The following is a 19,281-nucleotide window of genomic DNA, read 5'->3' on the forward strand; positions in this document are numbered from 1 at the left end:
AACCCAGTGGGCCTCCACGGCCTGTTACAGGAATAGTTTACCGTGTGGACTATACGTCATAAAGTTTGTTATTTAAACTAATTTCTTTTGGTAAAGGTAAAGTTGTCCCTAACCGGTCACGGTAGCCGAGCGGTCTAAGGCATGCACTGTCTTCGCTCTCTTGGAAACCGGGATCGTGGGTTCGAATCCCACTCGGCATGGATGTTTAGTTTGTGTGTGTTTGTTTTTCTGTGTTTGTGTACAGGTAGAGGCCTTGCGACGAGCTGATCACCCGCCCAAGGAGTCCTACCGAATGTGTAAGATCTAGAAAAACCGAAGTGAACGGAGAAATTCATGGAGGTAGGCCTAGGCTCACTGGGGCTGTAGTACGAAAGAAAAAAAAAAGTTGTCCTTGCGCTTACTTAATTAAGCACTATGCCATGAAGACGTATGGGAGAGTGGAAGTATAGTTCTGTCATATAAAACAATTTTAAAATTATGCGTTGCGGCTTTCTCCTTTCTTGCGTGCTGCTTTCCACAGAGACATACATTTCATGACGGGGTTTGGGTTGACCTGTGCTACTGACCACAGTGTGTTTGTGGTCAATTTATACAGTTACGTCTCCTGCCCCGTCGGGAACAGAGCTGAGATAGCTCAGTCGGTATAGTGACGCGCTATGGCTAGACGGCCGGGGTTCGATTCTCAGCAAGGCAATATTATTGTCTTCTGAATAGGACCCAGACTGGCTCTGGGGTCCACCCAAAGTCCCATCCAATTGCTACTGGAGGGTCTTTCGATAGGGGTAAATCATCCGGGGAGTGACTCTGACTGCTCACTTGCATAGTGCCGAGGCCAATAATGGTGGAGCTATACCACCACTTCCACATACATCTTAAGCTAAGGCACAGATTCACATTTACCCCTACCGTGAATCTAACTCCAGGTCTTCTAACTCGTAGCGTATTCGCTGTGTGCTGCAGGGGACTGCTTCATTTGGAGTGCAGTGCTACCATTGAAAAGGTAAACAGGGACCAACTGGGCCCTTAGATTAAGTTAAATCATTTCGACTGCAAGGGCGTGCATTAGAGTCGGAAACCTATAAACATTCCCCATCGGGCACAACAAATTGGGGCTCTAATTCTCTGCCGCAGACAGCCCGAAACATTCGATGCTTTAATTCATGAGGGCAGTTTGTTGTGGGAATACATTTACTGCCTCCTCTAGAGGCTTATCGGCAGCTTGAGCAGTGCCATAATTTAACTCTCGAATTCATTTCACTTTAGCAGCAAAGCTGTATAACATTAAATGGGTTGATGCAAGAAGGATCTATCTGCCTTTGTATAAAATCGTTTGAAAAAATATTGTTACTCTCCTGTGTGCAGAAACGTCTAATTTTCTAGTTTCTTGTGCGGCTTACTCTTCGACGCTGAAGATAAAAGTGATATATTCTTCCGAAACGTCGAGCTATCTCCGAAATAAGCGGTATTACAACCCAAGAGACCGACATCTCCATAGTCACCGTTGTGGTGACCTCAAGTCCTGCAAGTATTTTTAAAATGATTAAATCAAGAAGGAAGGGGCACTGTGTTATAAGCCGGACGGTAGCGGGTTCGATTTCCGTTTAGATCATTCGATATTTCAATTGACCTAATTTTTCCAGCCGCACTATGGCCCTGGGGTCGACTCAGCCTCTATCAGAAATGAGTACCAGGAATTTTCCTGGGGGGTAAAGGGCGGCCGGCGCGTAAGGCTGACATCACCAATTTTCTACAGAAAATGTGGGAGCCTCGACGTCTCACAGCCCTATGGGCCGCCACGGCCTCTTACAGGGATAGCTTTAGCAGGACACAGAGCCAATGACGGATAAGCTGTTGGATACCAAGTAGAAGTGAAGTCCGTCCAACCGTTCGGGCTTTAGCGATACAGAGACACATGCATGGAGAGACTGACAGAACTTCCGGTTACGGAAAAGGGGATCAGAGCGTGTAAAATCAGTCAAAACCTCGATTACTCTTTCCTGTTTTTCCCTCTCTATCCACAAAAATTGGCATTAACTTCGCCGACAAGCGGCTGTCGCTCGGTCGGTATAGTTCGCTTGCGAACTACAGGCCACGGAGTTTGTTTTCAATTCTTGTTTTCCCCCACGGTGACAGAACTTTTTCATGACACCACGCACCTGATGAGGAAGGAAGGCGGGCCCTATATAGTGTATGAGGTGGAGAACAGGATTAATCTATCCCAGAATAGGGCCTATTGGCGGACTGTTGTGGACACGAAAGCCTTGTCATTTCTTGGCCGGCTGGGCGTTTATCAGCTTGCTATGAGAGTGTATATATGCAATAAGTTTAACCCCACTAAACCGAAGATTTGCGTTTTGTTTCCGCTATCAGATGGCAGCCCAGTCGCTGTGAATGTAACTACACTTGTTTTGTACTGGGGGGCCTATCTGATGTCTGCAGCCACGTGGCTCTTCACCTACACGTGCAGAACACACGTGTCGGGACCGCAACATGTGTATCCGTATTTGACCTTGAGGTGGCGTTTGTTTGTGCCCTGCTTTCCGCACAGGGCTCCGATTTGCGTACTCTGTTTCTATTTGGAGGGGAGGGGATTAATTGATTATCAGTGGCAGCTCAGGCTGTCGGCCTCTGGGTTTGTGATTTTACAATCGTCACAACGCACACAAACCAGATATAAATATACACTTTATAGATAGGTCTGTCAGTATGCCCTACCCCTGGCACCTACTCTCTATCTCTGTGTTGGTCAGTAGGTAAATCGGTCTGAAAATGAGTCGGTAAGTCTGTCGGTAATAGGTCATCACCATCATCATCATCATCATCATCATCTTCTTCTCCCACTGGAGTACAGGGCATTAACAATATGTCGCCATCTCACGCGGTTCTCGCTGATGAATTTCTCCCCGTGTCTTCCCAGCTGCCAAGGCTTCCTCTCGTATTGTTCTCTGCCAGCTCCTCTTTGGCCTTCCTCTTTTCCTTTGTCCTTGTGGGTTCCACTCCATAACCTCCTCCTCGAATGCATTTTCCTTTCGAAGAGTCTGGCCGATGCAGTTCCGTTTACGTCTGGTTATCCCTCCAGTTATTTTTTATTCATAGTAATAGGTCGGTGGGCAATAAAGTCGGTCGGCAATAGGTCGGTGGGCAATAAAGTCGGTCGGTAATAGGTCGGTGGGCAATAAAGGCAGTCGGTAATAGGTCGGTGGGCAATAAAGCCGGTCGGCAATAGGTCGGGGGGCAATAAAGCCGGTCGGTAATAGGTCGGTGGGCAATAAAGCCGGTCGGTAATAGGTCGGTGGGCAATAAAGGCGGTCGGCAATAGGTCGGTGGGCAATAAAGTCGGTCGGTAATAGGTCGGTGGGCAATAAAGGCAGTCGGTAATAGGTCGGTGGGCAATAAAGCCGGTCGGCAATAGGTCGGGGGGCAATAAAGCCGGTCGGTAATAGGTCGGTGGGCAATAAAGCCGGTCGGTAATAGGTCGGTGGGCAATAAAGGCGGTCGGCAATAGGTCGGTGGGCAATAAAGTCGGTCGGTAATAGGTCGGTGGGCAATAAAGGCAGTCGGTAATAGGTCGGTGGGCAATAAAGCCGGTCGGCAATAGGTCGGGGGGCAATAAAGCCGGTCGGTAATAGGTCGGTGGGCAATAAAGCCGGTCGGTAATAGGTCGGTGGGCAATAAAGCCGGTCGGCAATAGGTCGGTGGGCAATTAAACCGGTCGGTAATAGGTCGGTCAGTGATTCGATCGGTAAGTTTGTCCGTCACTGAATTGATCGGTCATTCATTCAATAAGAGAGTCGTTCGGTCAGCCAGTCGGTCAGTCTGTCACTCGCCTGATGTTCTTACGTCTTAATGGAACAGAACCTAAAGGTGGATCTTAGTGCAGTTCTTCCTACCCTGCAACCAGCAAGTGTCGCGTCAGAGATGGACTAAGGTTGTGATAATGTGCTGCGTGGTGAGGAACACCGCATACCTCATGGGGCCGTGATATATGAGCATGGAGCAATGACAGACTAATTATTAAGAGGGGAAAATAGAAGAAAATCCGAGAGAAACTTGCCTTAGTTACCATTTAGTCCGAGACGAATCTCATATGAGTTCACCCGGGATTGAACCCGTGTCTCCGATGCGAGTAATTAGAATAGAACGATCTTTATGAATTGCATCCTGTTCTGCATTCAAAAGCCATGTGAACTGTACCGTGAGCACAACATAACATGGGTCCATATTAGGGCAACTGAGAGCCGGGATAGCTCAGCCGGTATAGAGACTGCCTACGGGCTAGACGACCGAGGGGTCGGAGTTTGAGTTCCGGTAGGGTCAAGGATTTTCTCTCCTCCAAGTCTTCCAGACCGTCTCTGGGGTCCACCCAACCTCCTATGTAGTGGGTACCGTTGTTATCTGGAGGTAAAGCAGCCGGGGCGTGAAGTTGACGACTTATCCCCAACTAGTGCTAAGGTCAAGAAAATGTGGATTTATACATCCACTCCCCCATACGCCTTCATGACCTCGTGTTTAATTAGTTAAGCACAGGGACAGGTTTACCTTATTAAAAAAACGTAAAGCTGTCCCTGTAATAGGCTGTGAAGGCCCATAGGGTTGTGAAACGTCGAGGATCCCACATTTTCTAGACAATCGGCTCACAGATGGCGGTGAGGTTGTCAGCCTTACGCGCCGGTCGTCCTTTACCCCCAGGGAGATTCGGGGTACTCATTTCTGTTAGAGGCTGAGTCGACCCCAGGGCCATTGTGCGACTGGAAGGTTTAGATCAACTTAAAAATCCAATGGCCTCCTCGGGATTCGAACCCGCTACCTTCCAGCTTGTAGCATAGTGCATCAACCAACTATTCTACCGTGTCCCCCTTTACCTTATTAAAAACAAAACGAACTCCGTGGTTTTAGTCCACAAGCGAAATATACCGACCGAGCGGCCGCCGCGTGTCGGCGAAGTTAGTGCCAACTTTATTAGGGCAACTAAATTCAAGTAATTTGGTTTATGTTTTATGGAACTTTCCCAATGATGACGTAAGTAAAGATCAAAACATGTAGCATACACCTGCTTACAATAAGCGATTAAGAGAAACCACAATATATGTTTTGTCTCCACCCTGAAGATGTCCTTATTTATGTTGTGTTGACGGTTCATATATGACGAGAATCTAACAGCCCATTACTATGAAGACTTACAATGGATTAGACTAAGGACAGGGCCCAGTATCAAAGTACACTGATGAATCCTTTGTTCATAATTGCAGAGGGACACTCTGTATAGTTGCCATAAACTGTCGAGTTTCTCCAGTATGATCACGCTGCCTCGCCCGCACGTGAAGATGAACACAATTACATCTGATCGGCACATGTCAGATTGTAAGTCGCTGGCTTATTAACGTCTTTATGCCCGCGGTTTTTTACGAGAGGTTGGTGGTGGGGGGGTAATTGGGGCTCAAATTATCCTGTCATTTTCTCTGCGGTAGGCTCAGTTGAGAAGTCTGAGATGAATAGCCACAGAGATACAGATCCTTCGCATTCATCTCTGTGTGACGTCACTGTAAATATCAGCGCATAGGGGTGTGGGGATCCCCCGGGTTCCATGCTTGGCGTTCGTCTGTCGCTGAGTCGATACATCGGAACCGTCTGTGAAGTTTTCCGACTGGGATACTCGTCGGAGCTGCGCTGAGAGATTATTCCTTTTGAAAAAGGAAATAAGTCTTAATGGGCGATGACTGTCACGTGTTGCAAATAACAAGAATAACAGCAAATTTGTTTATTTACTAGCATAAATCTCGCTGAAATTTATTGTCAAATTTGTTCCGGTTATCAACGTCAAGCGCCTGGAATTGAATGCTGCAGGTGCTACGTTCGAATCTTTATCGGGCCATCAGTTATCATGACTGAGGTTTTTCTAGGTTTTCCTCACTTACACCAAGCAAATATCGCGGGTGGTACATAGGTTAGGCCAACATAGATTGCATCCCAGTCCTGCCCAGTTTATGGCTCTTCTGCTGTCCTACCGTAAATATTTTAATATTTATTAGGTCCGTTACTGTTTATATTGTGGGATGCTGGAGTAATCATTTTACCATTCGACACTATGTAGCCTGAGCTACTGATTGTGTAGTGAAGGAAATCCTCAAGAGCTTGCGGTAATTACTGAATTTTGTGCCTGATTTCTGTTAAGGAAATAATTTCTGTGTTGTGAAATAGTTCCTGTTTACAGAAACAAACTAAACTCTTTAAAATTCAGTGGTTACTACTCGTATATCTATCACCTGCGTAACAAGCTAAAACTCTGCATTCTGCCCACACAGTGTATTTGTGTGTTCCGTATGGTTCTCACAATAAACAGCGACTGTTTCCCCAAACAGCATTAACCGGTTGGTCTCTGTAGCGGAGACGTAATGTGTTTCCTGTGAGGTACGGACTGAATTCTTATATATAAAGTCTCTGCATTCTGCCCACGCAGTGTATTTATATGTTCCGTATGGTCCTCACCATAAACAGCGACTGTGTCCCCAAACAGCATTAACCGATTGGGTTCTGTAGCGGAGACGTAATGCGTTTCCTGTGAGGTACGAACCTAATTCTTATGAAGTGTGGCATCTTCTGGGATATAACGCCGTGTAGTCTGTTGAAAGTTAACCGAAGTTTCGGAGGAACGTATATCCCCCATGGATGAATGGACAGGGGATTTGTCCCATATGTGGCAGAAAGGACGATCGGAGCCGCACATTGAAGTATGAAGCAACACGTATTCGGAGCGACTGCGCAGCAGCTTAGGAGTATCAGTGCAGGAATACGCAGTACGTGTATAGTAGAATGTAGGAATAACGAGCAATGGCAGAAAAAGGAGAAATGGGAGGTGATGCTAAGAGAGCTCGAGACTGAAATAGAAATAAACACAGATAACCAGTAATTAGCAGATACAGTGTGAGGGTACGTATGGTTGAAATGTTAATACGTATGGCCGAGTGAATGGATGATTGAGTATATTGTATTATGAGATCTGCAAGCTAGAATTAGGGACCAGAGAAACAGCCATTACTAGGTAACTGTTTCATAAACACGCAAAAATAATTTTGAATTGTTTCATTTTTGGTCCGTTACACTATCAATCACAAAGTCAATGACCTAAATGACCTAAAAACATTGTTACACTCGACGGATTTTTTATTGACTTTACGCAAAAATAACGTCATCTCTAAGAAACTTGCGCACGCAACAAATGAGGAACTGAAGAAAGCAGTCTTCTGGGCTTTGGCGCCGTGTATATGTGGTGTTAACCGACGTTTCGGAGGAACGTATCGCCCCCATCTTCAGGGTTGAAGAAAAAGTATAGGTAAATCTGCAAGCGACAACACCAAAGCCCAGAAGACTGCTTTCTTCATAGTCACCGCCGTGAAAGCCTCAAATCTTACAAATGAGGAACTGTTGCAAGGTTTGAGGAGTCTCGAATCTGGGACAATAAAATATGGTCATGAGTCCTGCGGGACTCGGACCCGAGAATGACTGCGCTGGCGAGGACCGGCAACAGTTTACTGGATTTGATTTGAGTCAGTCGAGAATTGACAGCTGAATTTTGAGGTTGGCTGTTGGTAATCAGTCCAGCCCGAGAGCTAGCAGCTGAAAGGGGTACAGGCTGAAGAAAGCGGTCAGAGTATGAGGTTGTCTTGAGATGGTCGCCACCCTGCGAAGATATCAGTCTAGAATTACAGGAACGTCGGCTGTTGGAAGCCGTTACCAAGCAACGTGACTGAGAACACTAATGTGTGTGATAGTGATCTGTAAAGCGTGACAACATGGCACGCGGTTAGCTGCGCTGTGAAACTGTCCATCAGAAGGCACGGTCTCCGAACAATGCGATCCACTGCATCTCACGTGATGATTGCGGGAGCAATCCCGAACAAGTGCAATTTGGGGCTCGATTGTGTCGCAGAAGAACAGGGCTTAATTCTAGAGTTTCCTCAATCCCTGTTCCCAGTGCCAGCACCTCCCTGTTGTCACCATGGCAACAGCCAGCCCACGCACCCTTCTCCGGGTAAACAACTTCACTGCTCTGTAATTACGTTGAAACGGGATCGTCTCGGTGCTTGCGCACTCGTTTCTGCCCCTACTTCGCGTTGCAGACGTCGAGTTCAGAGATGAGCGCGGACATTCACAACACTAAATATAAGTTAGAAGATATTGTTATTATTATATATTTAAAAATTCAATTACTTAGCCATGATTTTATTAAGGGGCACGAAATAACATAGTTGGTTGAGGCACTATGCTACAAGCCGGAAGATCGCGGGTTCGAGTCCCGATGAGGTGGATTTTTCAATTTACCTAATCCTTCCAGCCGCACTATGGCCCCTCGGTTGACTCAGCCTCTAACAGAAATGAGTACCAGGAATATTCCTGGGGGTAAAAGGCGAACAGCGTGTAAGGCTGAAAACCTCACCGCCATCTATGAGCAGATTGTCTAGAAAATGTGGGAGCCTCGACGTCTCACTGTCCTATGGGCCTCCAAGATATTTTACACGGAGAGCTTTACTTACTATTTTACGTTACATTTCTGTTAGAGGCTGAGTCGGCCCCAGGGCCATAGTGCGGCTGGAAGAATTAGGTCAATTGAAAAATCCAGTTACCTCATCTGAAATCGAACACGGTATTTTCGGGCTTGTAGTGTAGTGCCTCATGTAATTACGCTACCGCGTGCCCCCATGTATAAATATGTGGTAACAAATATTAATAACTTTCTTCTGTTGGTTTTAATCTCAATGATTCAAATAACGTTTTTGTTTATTAGCCTTAATATATTCAGAACGTAATTTTGATGCAGGGGCAACGCCTGCCTCTTCTTTTAAAGAAATCGATGCGAAACATAAATTTCTCATAGCCTGTTTAATTTCTGACTTGTGACGTTGAAGCCTAAACTCCCTTAATTACGTGCGTCCCATAGGCTCTTTGCAATTCAATGCTGCAGTCGAAAGTGTAAAGCTATCGTTACGTGCCTAGAACGGCTTCATGTTCTGATCTATGCACATTTATTTCAACCTGGAACTGCGTTCCTATAAGAACCGGGATAGCGACGGGCTACTAGCTGGATGGTCAGGGTTCGATTCCCTGTGCGGGAAAGTTTTTTCTCTTTTCCATAACATCCAGACCGACTCTGGGTCCACCCAAACTTATGCATTGGATGCCAGGGGTGATTTCCTCTGGACGTAGAGCGACCGCAGCCTGGAGCTGAACACTCACCTCCATCTAGTCCCGGGGTCAAAAACTGTGGAGCTATACCGCCACTCCTCCATATATCTTCATGATGTCAAGCTTAATTAAGGACAGGAAAAACTTCGCCTCTTTTCAATGGCTCTTTCAGCCCATTCAGGGCCCAAGCCTCTTATTCACTTCCGTAATCATACTTCACAGACGGTAGGACACCTTGGTCGGGGATCAGCCCGTCGCAAGGTCACTACTTAGACACAGAATAACACAAACACAGGATAAACGCACACACACATACATGCGTTGAGTGGGATTCGAACGCACAATCCCAGTGTCCGAGCGAGCGAAGACAGTTTATGCCTTAGACCGCGCGGCTATTGTGACCAACACAAATTCACCCTTACTTTACTTAATTATGGGAGTTCCACAACTTGTACTCTTCGCCAAGTCAAATTAGAATGATCAAGTCAAGGAGGATGAGATGGACAGTTCATGTAGCAGGAATGAGGTGAAGAGGAATGCATGTAGGTTTTTAGTGGGAAAGTCAGGAGGAAAGGGACCACTAGGAAGACCAAGACATAGGTTAGTGAATAATATTAAAATGGATTTTAGAGAGATGGGATTGGGTGGTATAGACTGGATTGATCTGAGTCAGGATAGGCAGTGGAGAGGTTTTGTGAACACAGTACTGAACCTTCGGGTTCCATAAAATGCTGTGAAATTCTTGAGTGGCTGGACAACTGGCGGCTTCTCAAGAAGGACTCAGCTACACGGAGTTAATTTAGTTAATTGCGTGCGTGTAAGTGTTGGAATTCTTACTTTTATGAACAAACACTTGTCTGCTGAGCCCAGGACAAACAAACCCATGTTGTATGCGTTGTATGTTCAATCTTTACGAAGAATTCGGAATGGAACTTTGGTTTCGGGCCTTGTGGACTTGAATATTCACCGACCCGTATTTTGATTCTGTGAATGAAATCTTGGACCTTGCAAGAAGTGTAACAATGGATGAATTGAGACTGTAATCCCTTCAGATAAATCAGCGTCCCGCCCTGATACTTATGTTTACCCGGCAGTGAACACTTTGCTTTCGAACCAACTTTACGTGAAATACTAGCCATGAGGAAATTCATCCCAATTTCACGGGTGACACACAGCTCGGTGGAAATGAAATGTAGCCTTATTATATCCAGCTCCGTACATTCTTTGTGATGTGAGCCGGAATATATTTCATATGGTCTGAGAATGCTGGCTTTTCTCTACTCTTGATTTGTGGAATTGGTTGCGACACTTTACACGTCCATATTGGGCAGAACGTTTTGTATGTGTTTGTGCCGTGTTTCATTCGAAAAAAGGCTCGTGCATGGAAAATATATCGGTCTGTGACATTCAGGGGGCCTCACAATACACTCCTTCAAGAAGGTGCAGGTCCGTTTTTTTGCTATACTCGGTCCAGAACAGGAGGCGGGTGACGTCACAGTCAGTTAATGGATTAGACATTTACGTCATCGTTATAAAGACAGTAAAATGTAAAAAGGTAAAATTGTTTCTGTGCTTAACTAATTAAGCACTACACCATGACGGCATATGAGGGAGTGGAGGTTTTCTTGACCTCGACACTAGTTGGTGTGTGGTCAGCTTCACGCCCCGGCCTCTTTACCCCCGGGGGAAGAGTTTCCGGTAATCATTGGATAGGAGGCTGGGTGGGCCCCAGAGACAGTCTGCCCCCATCCAACCCCCCAGCCTGGAGGACCAGGTCCCTGTATTTATGTCTCCCAGGGACACAGTGGCCCAGTTATACCCCCAGGCACGGGGTTCCCTTTTCGTCGCCTTCTAAGACTGACAGTGCTACGGTGGAAGTAATCTGAACCGCCTCCACGTGTGGTATCTGCTACTGGTAGCGTCGTTAAACAATCCACGAATAGAGTAACTGTAAAACTGGTTGCCGTGAGAGTCTTAGGATTCGCTATTGTAGTCTCTTGCTTGTCCGGGATAGGAACCCGGTGTCTTCAGACAAAAAATTTGACGTCAATTTGTTTCATATGATAAGATAGGAAGAATTGTATTGTGGCGAGAGATGAGGACTGAGTAAACTCCTGAAGGTGTGGGGCTACCCACTACACAAACTTGTTTCCTTCCTTAGCGGGTTACACCTCCCCAATTACGGGCACCTCATCAGTATGTAGCACGCCAACCCTTCACTGAAACACATCATCAACCCTCCACAGGGTGAGCTATAATACCGAAACTGTAAGGTCATAATAGACCTCAGGTTCAGAAACTCCTGTCGTCTCTTCTTACCCATGTATTAAAGTAATTTTACCCCATGTTTTGTATAGTTGCAGAAAAGTAATGGTTATTATAAAAATTATTTTCGGATTTGAGGTTGTCGTAGGCTGTTATGGAAAATTCTGTCTTCTGGAAAGTGACACCGTGTAGTTCGGTAGATATTCACCGAAACTTCGGAGGAATATACTGCCTCTGTTTTCAGGGTAGTGATAAGCCAAACAAAGCAATAATCAAGACGTAGGCATCAAGCAAGGCTCTTTCTCTTAGTTCCTATAGTCAGTAGGACTGGACGGAGTTTGTAGAAGTTTCATAAGTTGATTGGTGAGATGTTGACACATGATTGAGTGACTGTAGACGGTATTTAGATTAGTAATTACATTTACTGAACATTTACAGATCGTTACTATAAGTAACTATAGCGCTATCTGTAATTCAGACTACATTACCTACTAAGTCTTCACCAGTCGTTGCCTGGCGACGAATCCGAACAATGTCCTCTGCTTCCGTGCTCACATTCTCACCGCCTGGCGACCCTCCCACAAGAAACTCATTGCTCCAACTATCCTCCTTATAAAATCTCGGCACGGACCTCACAGAAGTACCGTCCCTCTGTTTTCTGCGGGTCACTGCTTAGCAACAGCCGCTGTATAGTCGCCTATCTCGCGGTCGCTGCCTAGCAGCAGATTTGCATGTCTTTTGTGAGCACTATTGATCGTTCGCGTTCCAGTGCGAATATTCAACTGCAGTTACGTTTTAGGGAACGTTAATATAAATTCTAGATACAGGCAGAAGTCTTCCTAAATTCTCGAGTCAAGGAAAGAATGAACACGTCTACCAAGCAAGTTGGCTCAAACGGCGATGTTTCAGACTTTTCCGTTTCGAATCTCGCTCGAGACATCCGGAAATACTGGCAGATGTTTCTTGTACTTTTACTGAGTGCCTCTAGATAAATTCCGGGTTAGTGCCTTAAACTAGGCAACGACAGTTCTCTTCCCCCTCCTTTTAATATTTCAGTATAATCCAGTCACGCATGTAGTCTTGAAGTAGTGAATGCGGCATTCAATTAGAAAGCGCTTAAAAAAACATATATGGAACGGTTGGTATGGGTTCAAATAAAACGCCTGCTCCCACACCTTGCCTACTGTGTTCTCCTTCCCTCCGTCAGCACCAATAACAAACGGAGAGAAAAAAATTCCAGGAAAGGAATGATATAATTTAAATAATAACCAATGTAAATGCAGCCTCATATCCAGTGGGTACATCCCCAGGGTTAAAGCGGCAGGAGTCTGAGTCTGACTGCTCAACTCCATGTAATTCTGAGGGTAATAATGGAGCTGCATCTCCACTCCCCCATACGTCTTAATGAAGTGTTGCTTAATTAAGGCCAGGTTTATCTTGTAATGATGGAAGTAGAGGAAGACACTCAGATGGGAGGCAACTGCTAAGCAGGCGAAGTGTGGAGAACCTGTGTTCATTCTTTCGCTGACACGACTTAAGGTGTGGTTTCTGCTTATGTGGCATATAGACCCGCTGGAAAGGAAGCACAAAATATTGAAACACCTGAAGACATAAAGAACAGGCTGTAGCTGCCATGTTACAAAATAATTGACGTCACAAATAACTAAAGTGCATAGTCTGAGTTAGTGGCTTCGCCCTAAACATTTCAGCCAGTAGAAACGTTTCGACGCTAAGTCGCGTTGTTTCTGTTGAGCGGCTCGACCGATAGATGGCGTCTGAGACCTCTGCGCAGGCGCGAAATATTACGAACCCGGTTATCTGTTCTGCAACGGCGCGTAGTTCGGTAGTTCACCGACGTTTCGCAGGAACGTATCGCTTCCATCTTCATGTCCTAAGAATAAGTCGAACAAGAAACCATCAAGAAGTAGTTTTTTTTTCTCATTCATCAAGTTATACGCCATATATTCTTCCGAAACGTCGGTGGACTTATACCGAACTTCACGGCGTTACAACCTCAAATCCAGCATAACAGGAATGGCTTCTCTTTTTTGTACGTAACCGGGATAGCTCAGTCGGGTAGTGAGCAGGCTACAGGCTATAAAACCAAGGAATTTTGGTTCGATTCCCGCCAGGGACAAGAGATTTTTCTTTTCTGTACTGACACCGTTTCCCTCTCGACCTCTTTTACAATGAGTGCCGTGGAGTGCAACTCCGAGGATAAAACAGCCGGGGCGTGAAGCTGACCACTCACCTCCAGTACTGCCAGAGGTTAAGAATATGTGGAGCTAAACCTCTACTCCCATATGCGTCTTTATTTCATGGCGCTTGGTTAAGCACGAGTACAAATTTCTGTACGAGTATGCGCGAACATGAAGCACCAACAAAAGCCTGAGTCATATAGCCGGTGCCCTGCTCGAGATACGAACAGGGCACCTCATGAATACCAGTCTAAGGTGTTACCGCTACGCCACCCTGCTCCACGTGTGACGCAGATCTCCTGACATTTTAATATTATCTCCTAATTGAAGCTTCTAGGCTCGAATTTCGGCCGAGGACCGAATGTCCTCAATGAGGTCCTTCGTGGTTTTCCTCAGTCCCTCGAGGCAACTTCCGAGATAATACCTCGATAAGACCATAACGGTTTCCTTCCAAATCCCTTCCGATTCTCCATTCATCTTTATATTCGACGCTGTACATTCTGAGATGTTGACAGCGTCCTAATGTAAGCCACAAGCTCAACACGGCGTCACACACTCATCTCCTCACATAATAAATCTGCTGTTAGCCTGCCCTTGGTAACTTTGTACCAGACTACACGGCGTCACGTACTCATCTCACGTAATAAATCTGCTATGGTTAGCCTGCCGTTGCTAACTTTGGACCAGACTATACGGCGTCACATACTCATCTCACGTAATAAATATGCTACTGTTAGCCTGCCCTTGGTAACTTTGTACCAGACTGCACGGCGTCCCATGCATAAATCAGTACTTTTCGTATCAGCATGACCTCAAACCTCACTACGGTTAGGCTGCCCTTGATGTCTACCAGACTTCATGGCGTCACATGCACTCCTCATAAGGTAGTGAGAGCATCCGGTAGCACGCCCTGACCCTGCAGGGGTGGCGTAATGAACAACATAATTGGTGGTCCCTAGGGCAGAGCCCTGGCAAGTGCAACTCTCCCGACACACCTCTGCCCCCGGAGCGCGTGCTAAACGCGGGTCGGCCATGTTTCCTACCTTCCAGACGCGGCCGCCCTCTGGGGAAATCCGTATGTTCCAATTCTGCTTCGAGCAGTGAGATATTCGCGAGAATGTGTTCCACATTGAAACTGCACTTGGCTCTGTAACCTCAAACCCAGCTTCCCGAAAATTGGTACTGATGGACAGAGCGCACTCCAGTACTCAGATGGCAGACAGTTGAGTCATTCTGAAAGTGACAGAAGATTGCAGTCCCCTGCGGTGTGACGTCATGCATTTGCGACGCTGACAGTAGCCATGCTGCAGGATGAGAGATGAATTGGAAATCATTTGGGAAGGAAGTGGGCGTCACCTAATCGAGGTTCTATCCCGGTATTTGCTTCTAATGATTGAGGAAAACCACGGAAAACTCAGTCAAGGCGAGGTTCGAACAGAATACCTCCTGAATACGAGTCTAGATTTGCGTCTGTATAAACCAGTTTGGTCACATGTAATTTGATATATATGTACCAATTCTTTTTTTCCTGTGGCGCTACAGCCCCAATTTGGGCCTAGGCCTACCTCCATGAAACTCTCCGTTTCACTTCGGTTTACTAGATCTTACACATACGGTAGGACTCCTTGGGCGAGTGATGAGCTCGTCGCAATGCCTCTACCTGTAGACAAACACAGAAAAACGAAAGCAAACATCCATGCCCTGAGTGGGATTCGAACCCACGATCCCGGCTTCCGAGCGAGCGAAGACAGTGCATGCCTTAGACCGCTCGGCTACCGTGACCGGCATATGTACCAAATGCTACAGAGAAAATTTCCGCTTCCATCTTCATAGTAGACATTAATCAGAAGTATAGACTGAAGGAAAATATTAAATGTCTTTAAAAGGAGGATAATTAGAGGTGTTACTGGATTAAACTGGCTGTAAATAGGTGTCCATATCGTGTTATGTTAAACAAAGCAATCAATCTTCTCGTTGCACAAACTGCTGGGGTAATTTCTAGTGTAGGTGGGCGACTGTTAGCTTCTCAATAACGAGTATGCTCTATGAAGGTGTTCAAGAGGTTCGCCTGTTACCACAGCTGCACAAAAATGTTTCGTGGTATCGCCATGTTGTGACCTTGATCTTAAAAAATTAGCGTAACTTAAGTTGCATTTTTTTAGAAGCTCTTTCTAGGTACAAAAGGGGGACCACACAGTCAGTGGTCAGTCAGTCAGTGTAGTGACTAAACTCCCTGCTGAACATTCGAAGAATTGCGCTGCTGTTTCCGTAGGCGCGAGAGGTTATTTGTTCGTAGCCGCTCTTCGGCCCACCCAGCCTCGAATTCAATCGGTAGAAGGTAAAACGGCCAGGGCGTGAACCTGATAACCCAACTTCATCAAGTGTCGAGGTTAGGAATACGTGGAAATAAACCTCAACTACCCCATACGTCTTCATGGCGTGGTAGTTAATTAATCACAAGGAGGAATATACCTTTAATATGTCCTCATTCACTTGAAGGGAGAAGCCAGTACTATCTATCTATGGCTCTATAGCCCTTTTTTGACCTTGGTCGTTTTTTCAGTTTCCTGCTCTTTTACACAGTTGGTAGACCCTTTTGACGGGGGATCAGCCCGTTGCAAGGTCGCTACCTGCACACACAAGACAGCACAAATACAGAATAAACACACAGACATTCATGCCTCAAGAGAGGTTCGAACCCACGACCCCAATATTCGATTGGGCGAAGACAGTTCATTCCTTAGACCGTGCTGAAAAGTCTGGCGGTACCTTCAAATAAGCCACGACCGCTTCGTCCCAGATCCTTACAATTGTATCGAGACCCATTGTCGTGTAATCTGACGCAACAGCCTGGCGGCTGGTTTCCCTCGCACCAGCTGAGGCCGGAACCCGACGTTGAGCACGCGGCCCCAAGGCTCACAAGTCAACACGGCCCAGGTCAGACGCTCCAGACCTCACAAGCCAGGCCACTCATTAGCAATTCAATCACACACACCGACTGGACTGGAGTCACGTGGTCCTCTCCTGCTTCTTGGAAACAAAGAAACACGAACCCATTGATTGCTTCCTTAGTGACCTTCTCAAGTACGTACACTTCGTGCTGAAACCCACACTGGAATCCTGAAGAAGTACCAACTGGCGAAAGCCGAACTTTCAAATTGCACGCAGAGTTAATTCACTAGTCTCTCTTTACGTCATTGATTAACCGAGCAGGATGGTAGGTTTGTATTCAGAAAGTGCTGTGTTCGAATTCTGTCCGGGACACCAAAAATCATGACTGAGGGTTTTCCTGCTTTTCCTCGGTCTCCGCACAAATCCCGGGATGGTAGCTACCTCAGTTAAACCACTATCATTTCCTTCTGAGTCCTTGCCAGTTCACTATTCATGTATAAGCTTACATATCAACGCTATATGACCTCGACACTGACCGACTGATGTTTGAAGCATAGTTGTACGTAAATGGCTCTTCCAGCCCGTTCAGGGCCCAGGCCTGTTAGTCAGTTCCGTCATCATTTTACACAGAAGGTAGGGCTCCTTGGAGGGGTGATCAGCCCGTCGCAAGGCCTCTACCCAAACACAGAATAAACACAAACACACAACAAACATCCATTCCTTGAGTGGGATTAGAACCCACGATCCCAGTGTTCGAGCTAGCGAGGACGGTTCATGCCTTAGACCGTGCGGCCAATGTGATTTGTGCCTTCTGTTTTAACCTTAAGAAATTCTGTCTTCTGTCCACGCTGTGTATTTAGCCAGTACGAGTATATTCCTTGTGATTAACAAGAGCGAGCATTTCTCTGACCTGCATTAAGCCTAACCAGTTGGTTTCCGTGTTCACTGAGAGGTACGAACTGAACAGATAATAATGATCTAGTTCAGTTGCCCCTCCAAGTTCATATAACAGAAAGTAATTCTGACCATGTGCCGTACGTCTACTACGTAGGACGACTAGCTAGCACTGCCTGGGAACCTTCAAAACCGGAAATATAGTATCTTACTCCCCCCATATATATAGCCTCTTCCAAAACCATTCGTAGCTTAGTGTGGTAATGGATGGTTTTGTTGTTTTTTTTCCCCTCCCAGATTTTAGATTCTCGATGATTTAATTGGAATTTTCAATTGACGTCATCCTTCCAACCGCACTGTGTCACATTGTAAGGTTGTGAGACGTCGAGACTCCCACATTTTCTAAACAATCGGCTCACAGATGGCGGTGAGGTTGTCAGCCTTACGCGCCGAGCTATCCCTGTAAAGGCGCGTCCACATTACTCGTGCTCGTGCTCGCCAGGCTTGTGCTCGTCGGGAGACTCGTCTGGCTTTTACTTGTGCCCGTAAATCTTCGTCCACACTACTTCAGTTGCTCGCCAGACTTCAGCGCGTGAGGATCCCTATATTTACTCGTAGTGTGTATAGGCTGTAGTCGTATTTTAATTTATTGGCTATAGTTTTTAAATTAAAAATTTGCTTGTCTCGTGACTTGTCATATAGTCCACATTACTCGCGAGCATAGCGAGTCACACGAGCACGAGCACGAGTAATGTAGACGCGCCTTAACAGGCCCTGGAGGTCCATAGCGTTGTGAGTCATCGAGGCTCGTACGTTTTCTAGACAATCTGCTCACAGATGGCGGTAAGGTTGCCAGCGTTACTCGCCGATCGCTCTTTACCCCCAGGAAGATTCCCGGTACTCATTTCTGTTACAGACTGAGTCGACCCCAGGGCCATAGTGCGGCTGGAAGGATTAGGTCAATTGAAAAATGCAATGACCTCATCTTTATGTAACCTTGAGGCTATGTTTCCGATGCATTAACAGAGTGAAAGAAGCGCCTCATGCAAAGTCAATATATTGCTTCATAAAGGAGGCGGCGTGTTGCCAGTCTGAGCGGCCCGGTTGCGGTTCGCGTGGGAGCGAGTCACTCGCTGCTTGAAGAGTCGGCCCAGCGATGCACCCAGCTTTTGTCTATGTTCCCATTACTTTGCCGTTTAAATCTGCACTTGTCACCCCCACCCCCCGGACGGACAAAGCCTTATTACTTCCAGCACATCAAGGATCACCCCTATCCTTTTGATGGATTAAGGATGCATTGTTGAGAACACGGCGGACAGCCAGTCCTTTCTGGAAATCTGCTTCAAACTTATATAGAAGCTAAATCCGTGGAGTGGTTCTCTCCTCTGAGATTTACGTACCGTGTGGAGAGGCCGAAGCAGAACCTACCTCATATTTCTGCTCTTCGACCCTGAAGATGGAGATGTTTTGTTCCTCCGAAACTTCTACCTCTCTCCGTACTACACGGCGTTACAATTCAGAGCAGCTCCGGAAGTGCCTCAGATTCGCGTATTCTTTTGAATGGACTCTTTGAAGCATGGAACCTGCACGTACGTGTATTTAAACCCTTCCCCCTTTATAAAGTAGTCATGTAAAAATGACAGGAAAATCTCAGATTTCTTTAATTCGGGCTAGCACGAACTATCTAACTTCAGCACTTCACATGAACTAAAGCTGTGTAGTTCACGAACGAGTGAGCAGTCTTTTATTTCAGTGCTTCGTATCTCTTCGTCTAGTGATAATATTTTGATGTGGATATATATATATGGGAATCAGTGAAGAGAAGAACTGAGTGCGTTAAGCTGAAGAATCT

Source organism: Cryptotermes secundus, unplaced genomic scaffold, assembly GCF_002891405.2.
Source record: "Cryptotermes secundus unplaced genomic scaffold, Csec_1.0 scaffold1383, whole genome shotgun sequence".
NCBI lineage: Eukaryota > Metazoa > Arthropoda > Insecta > Blattodea > Kalotermitidae > Cryptotermes > Cryptotermes secundus.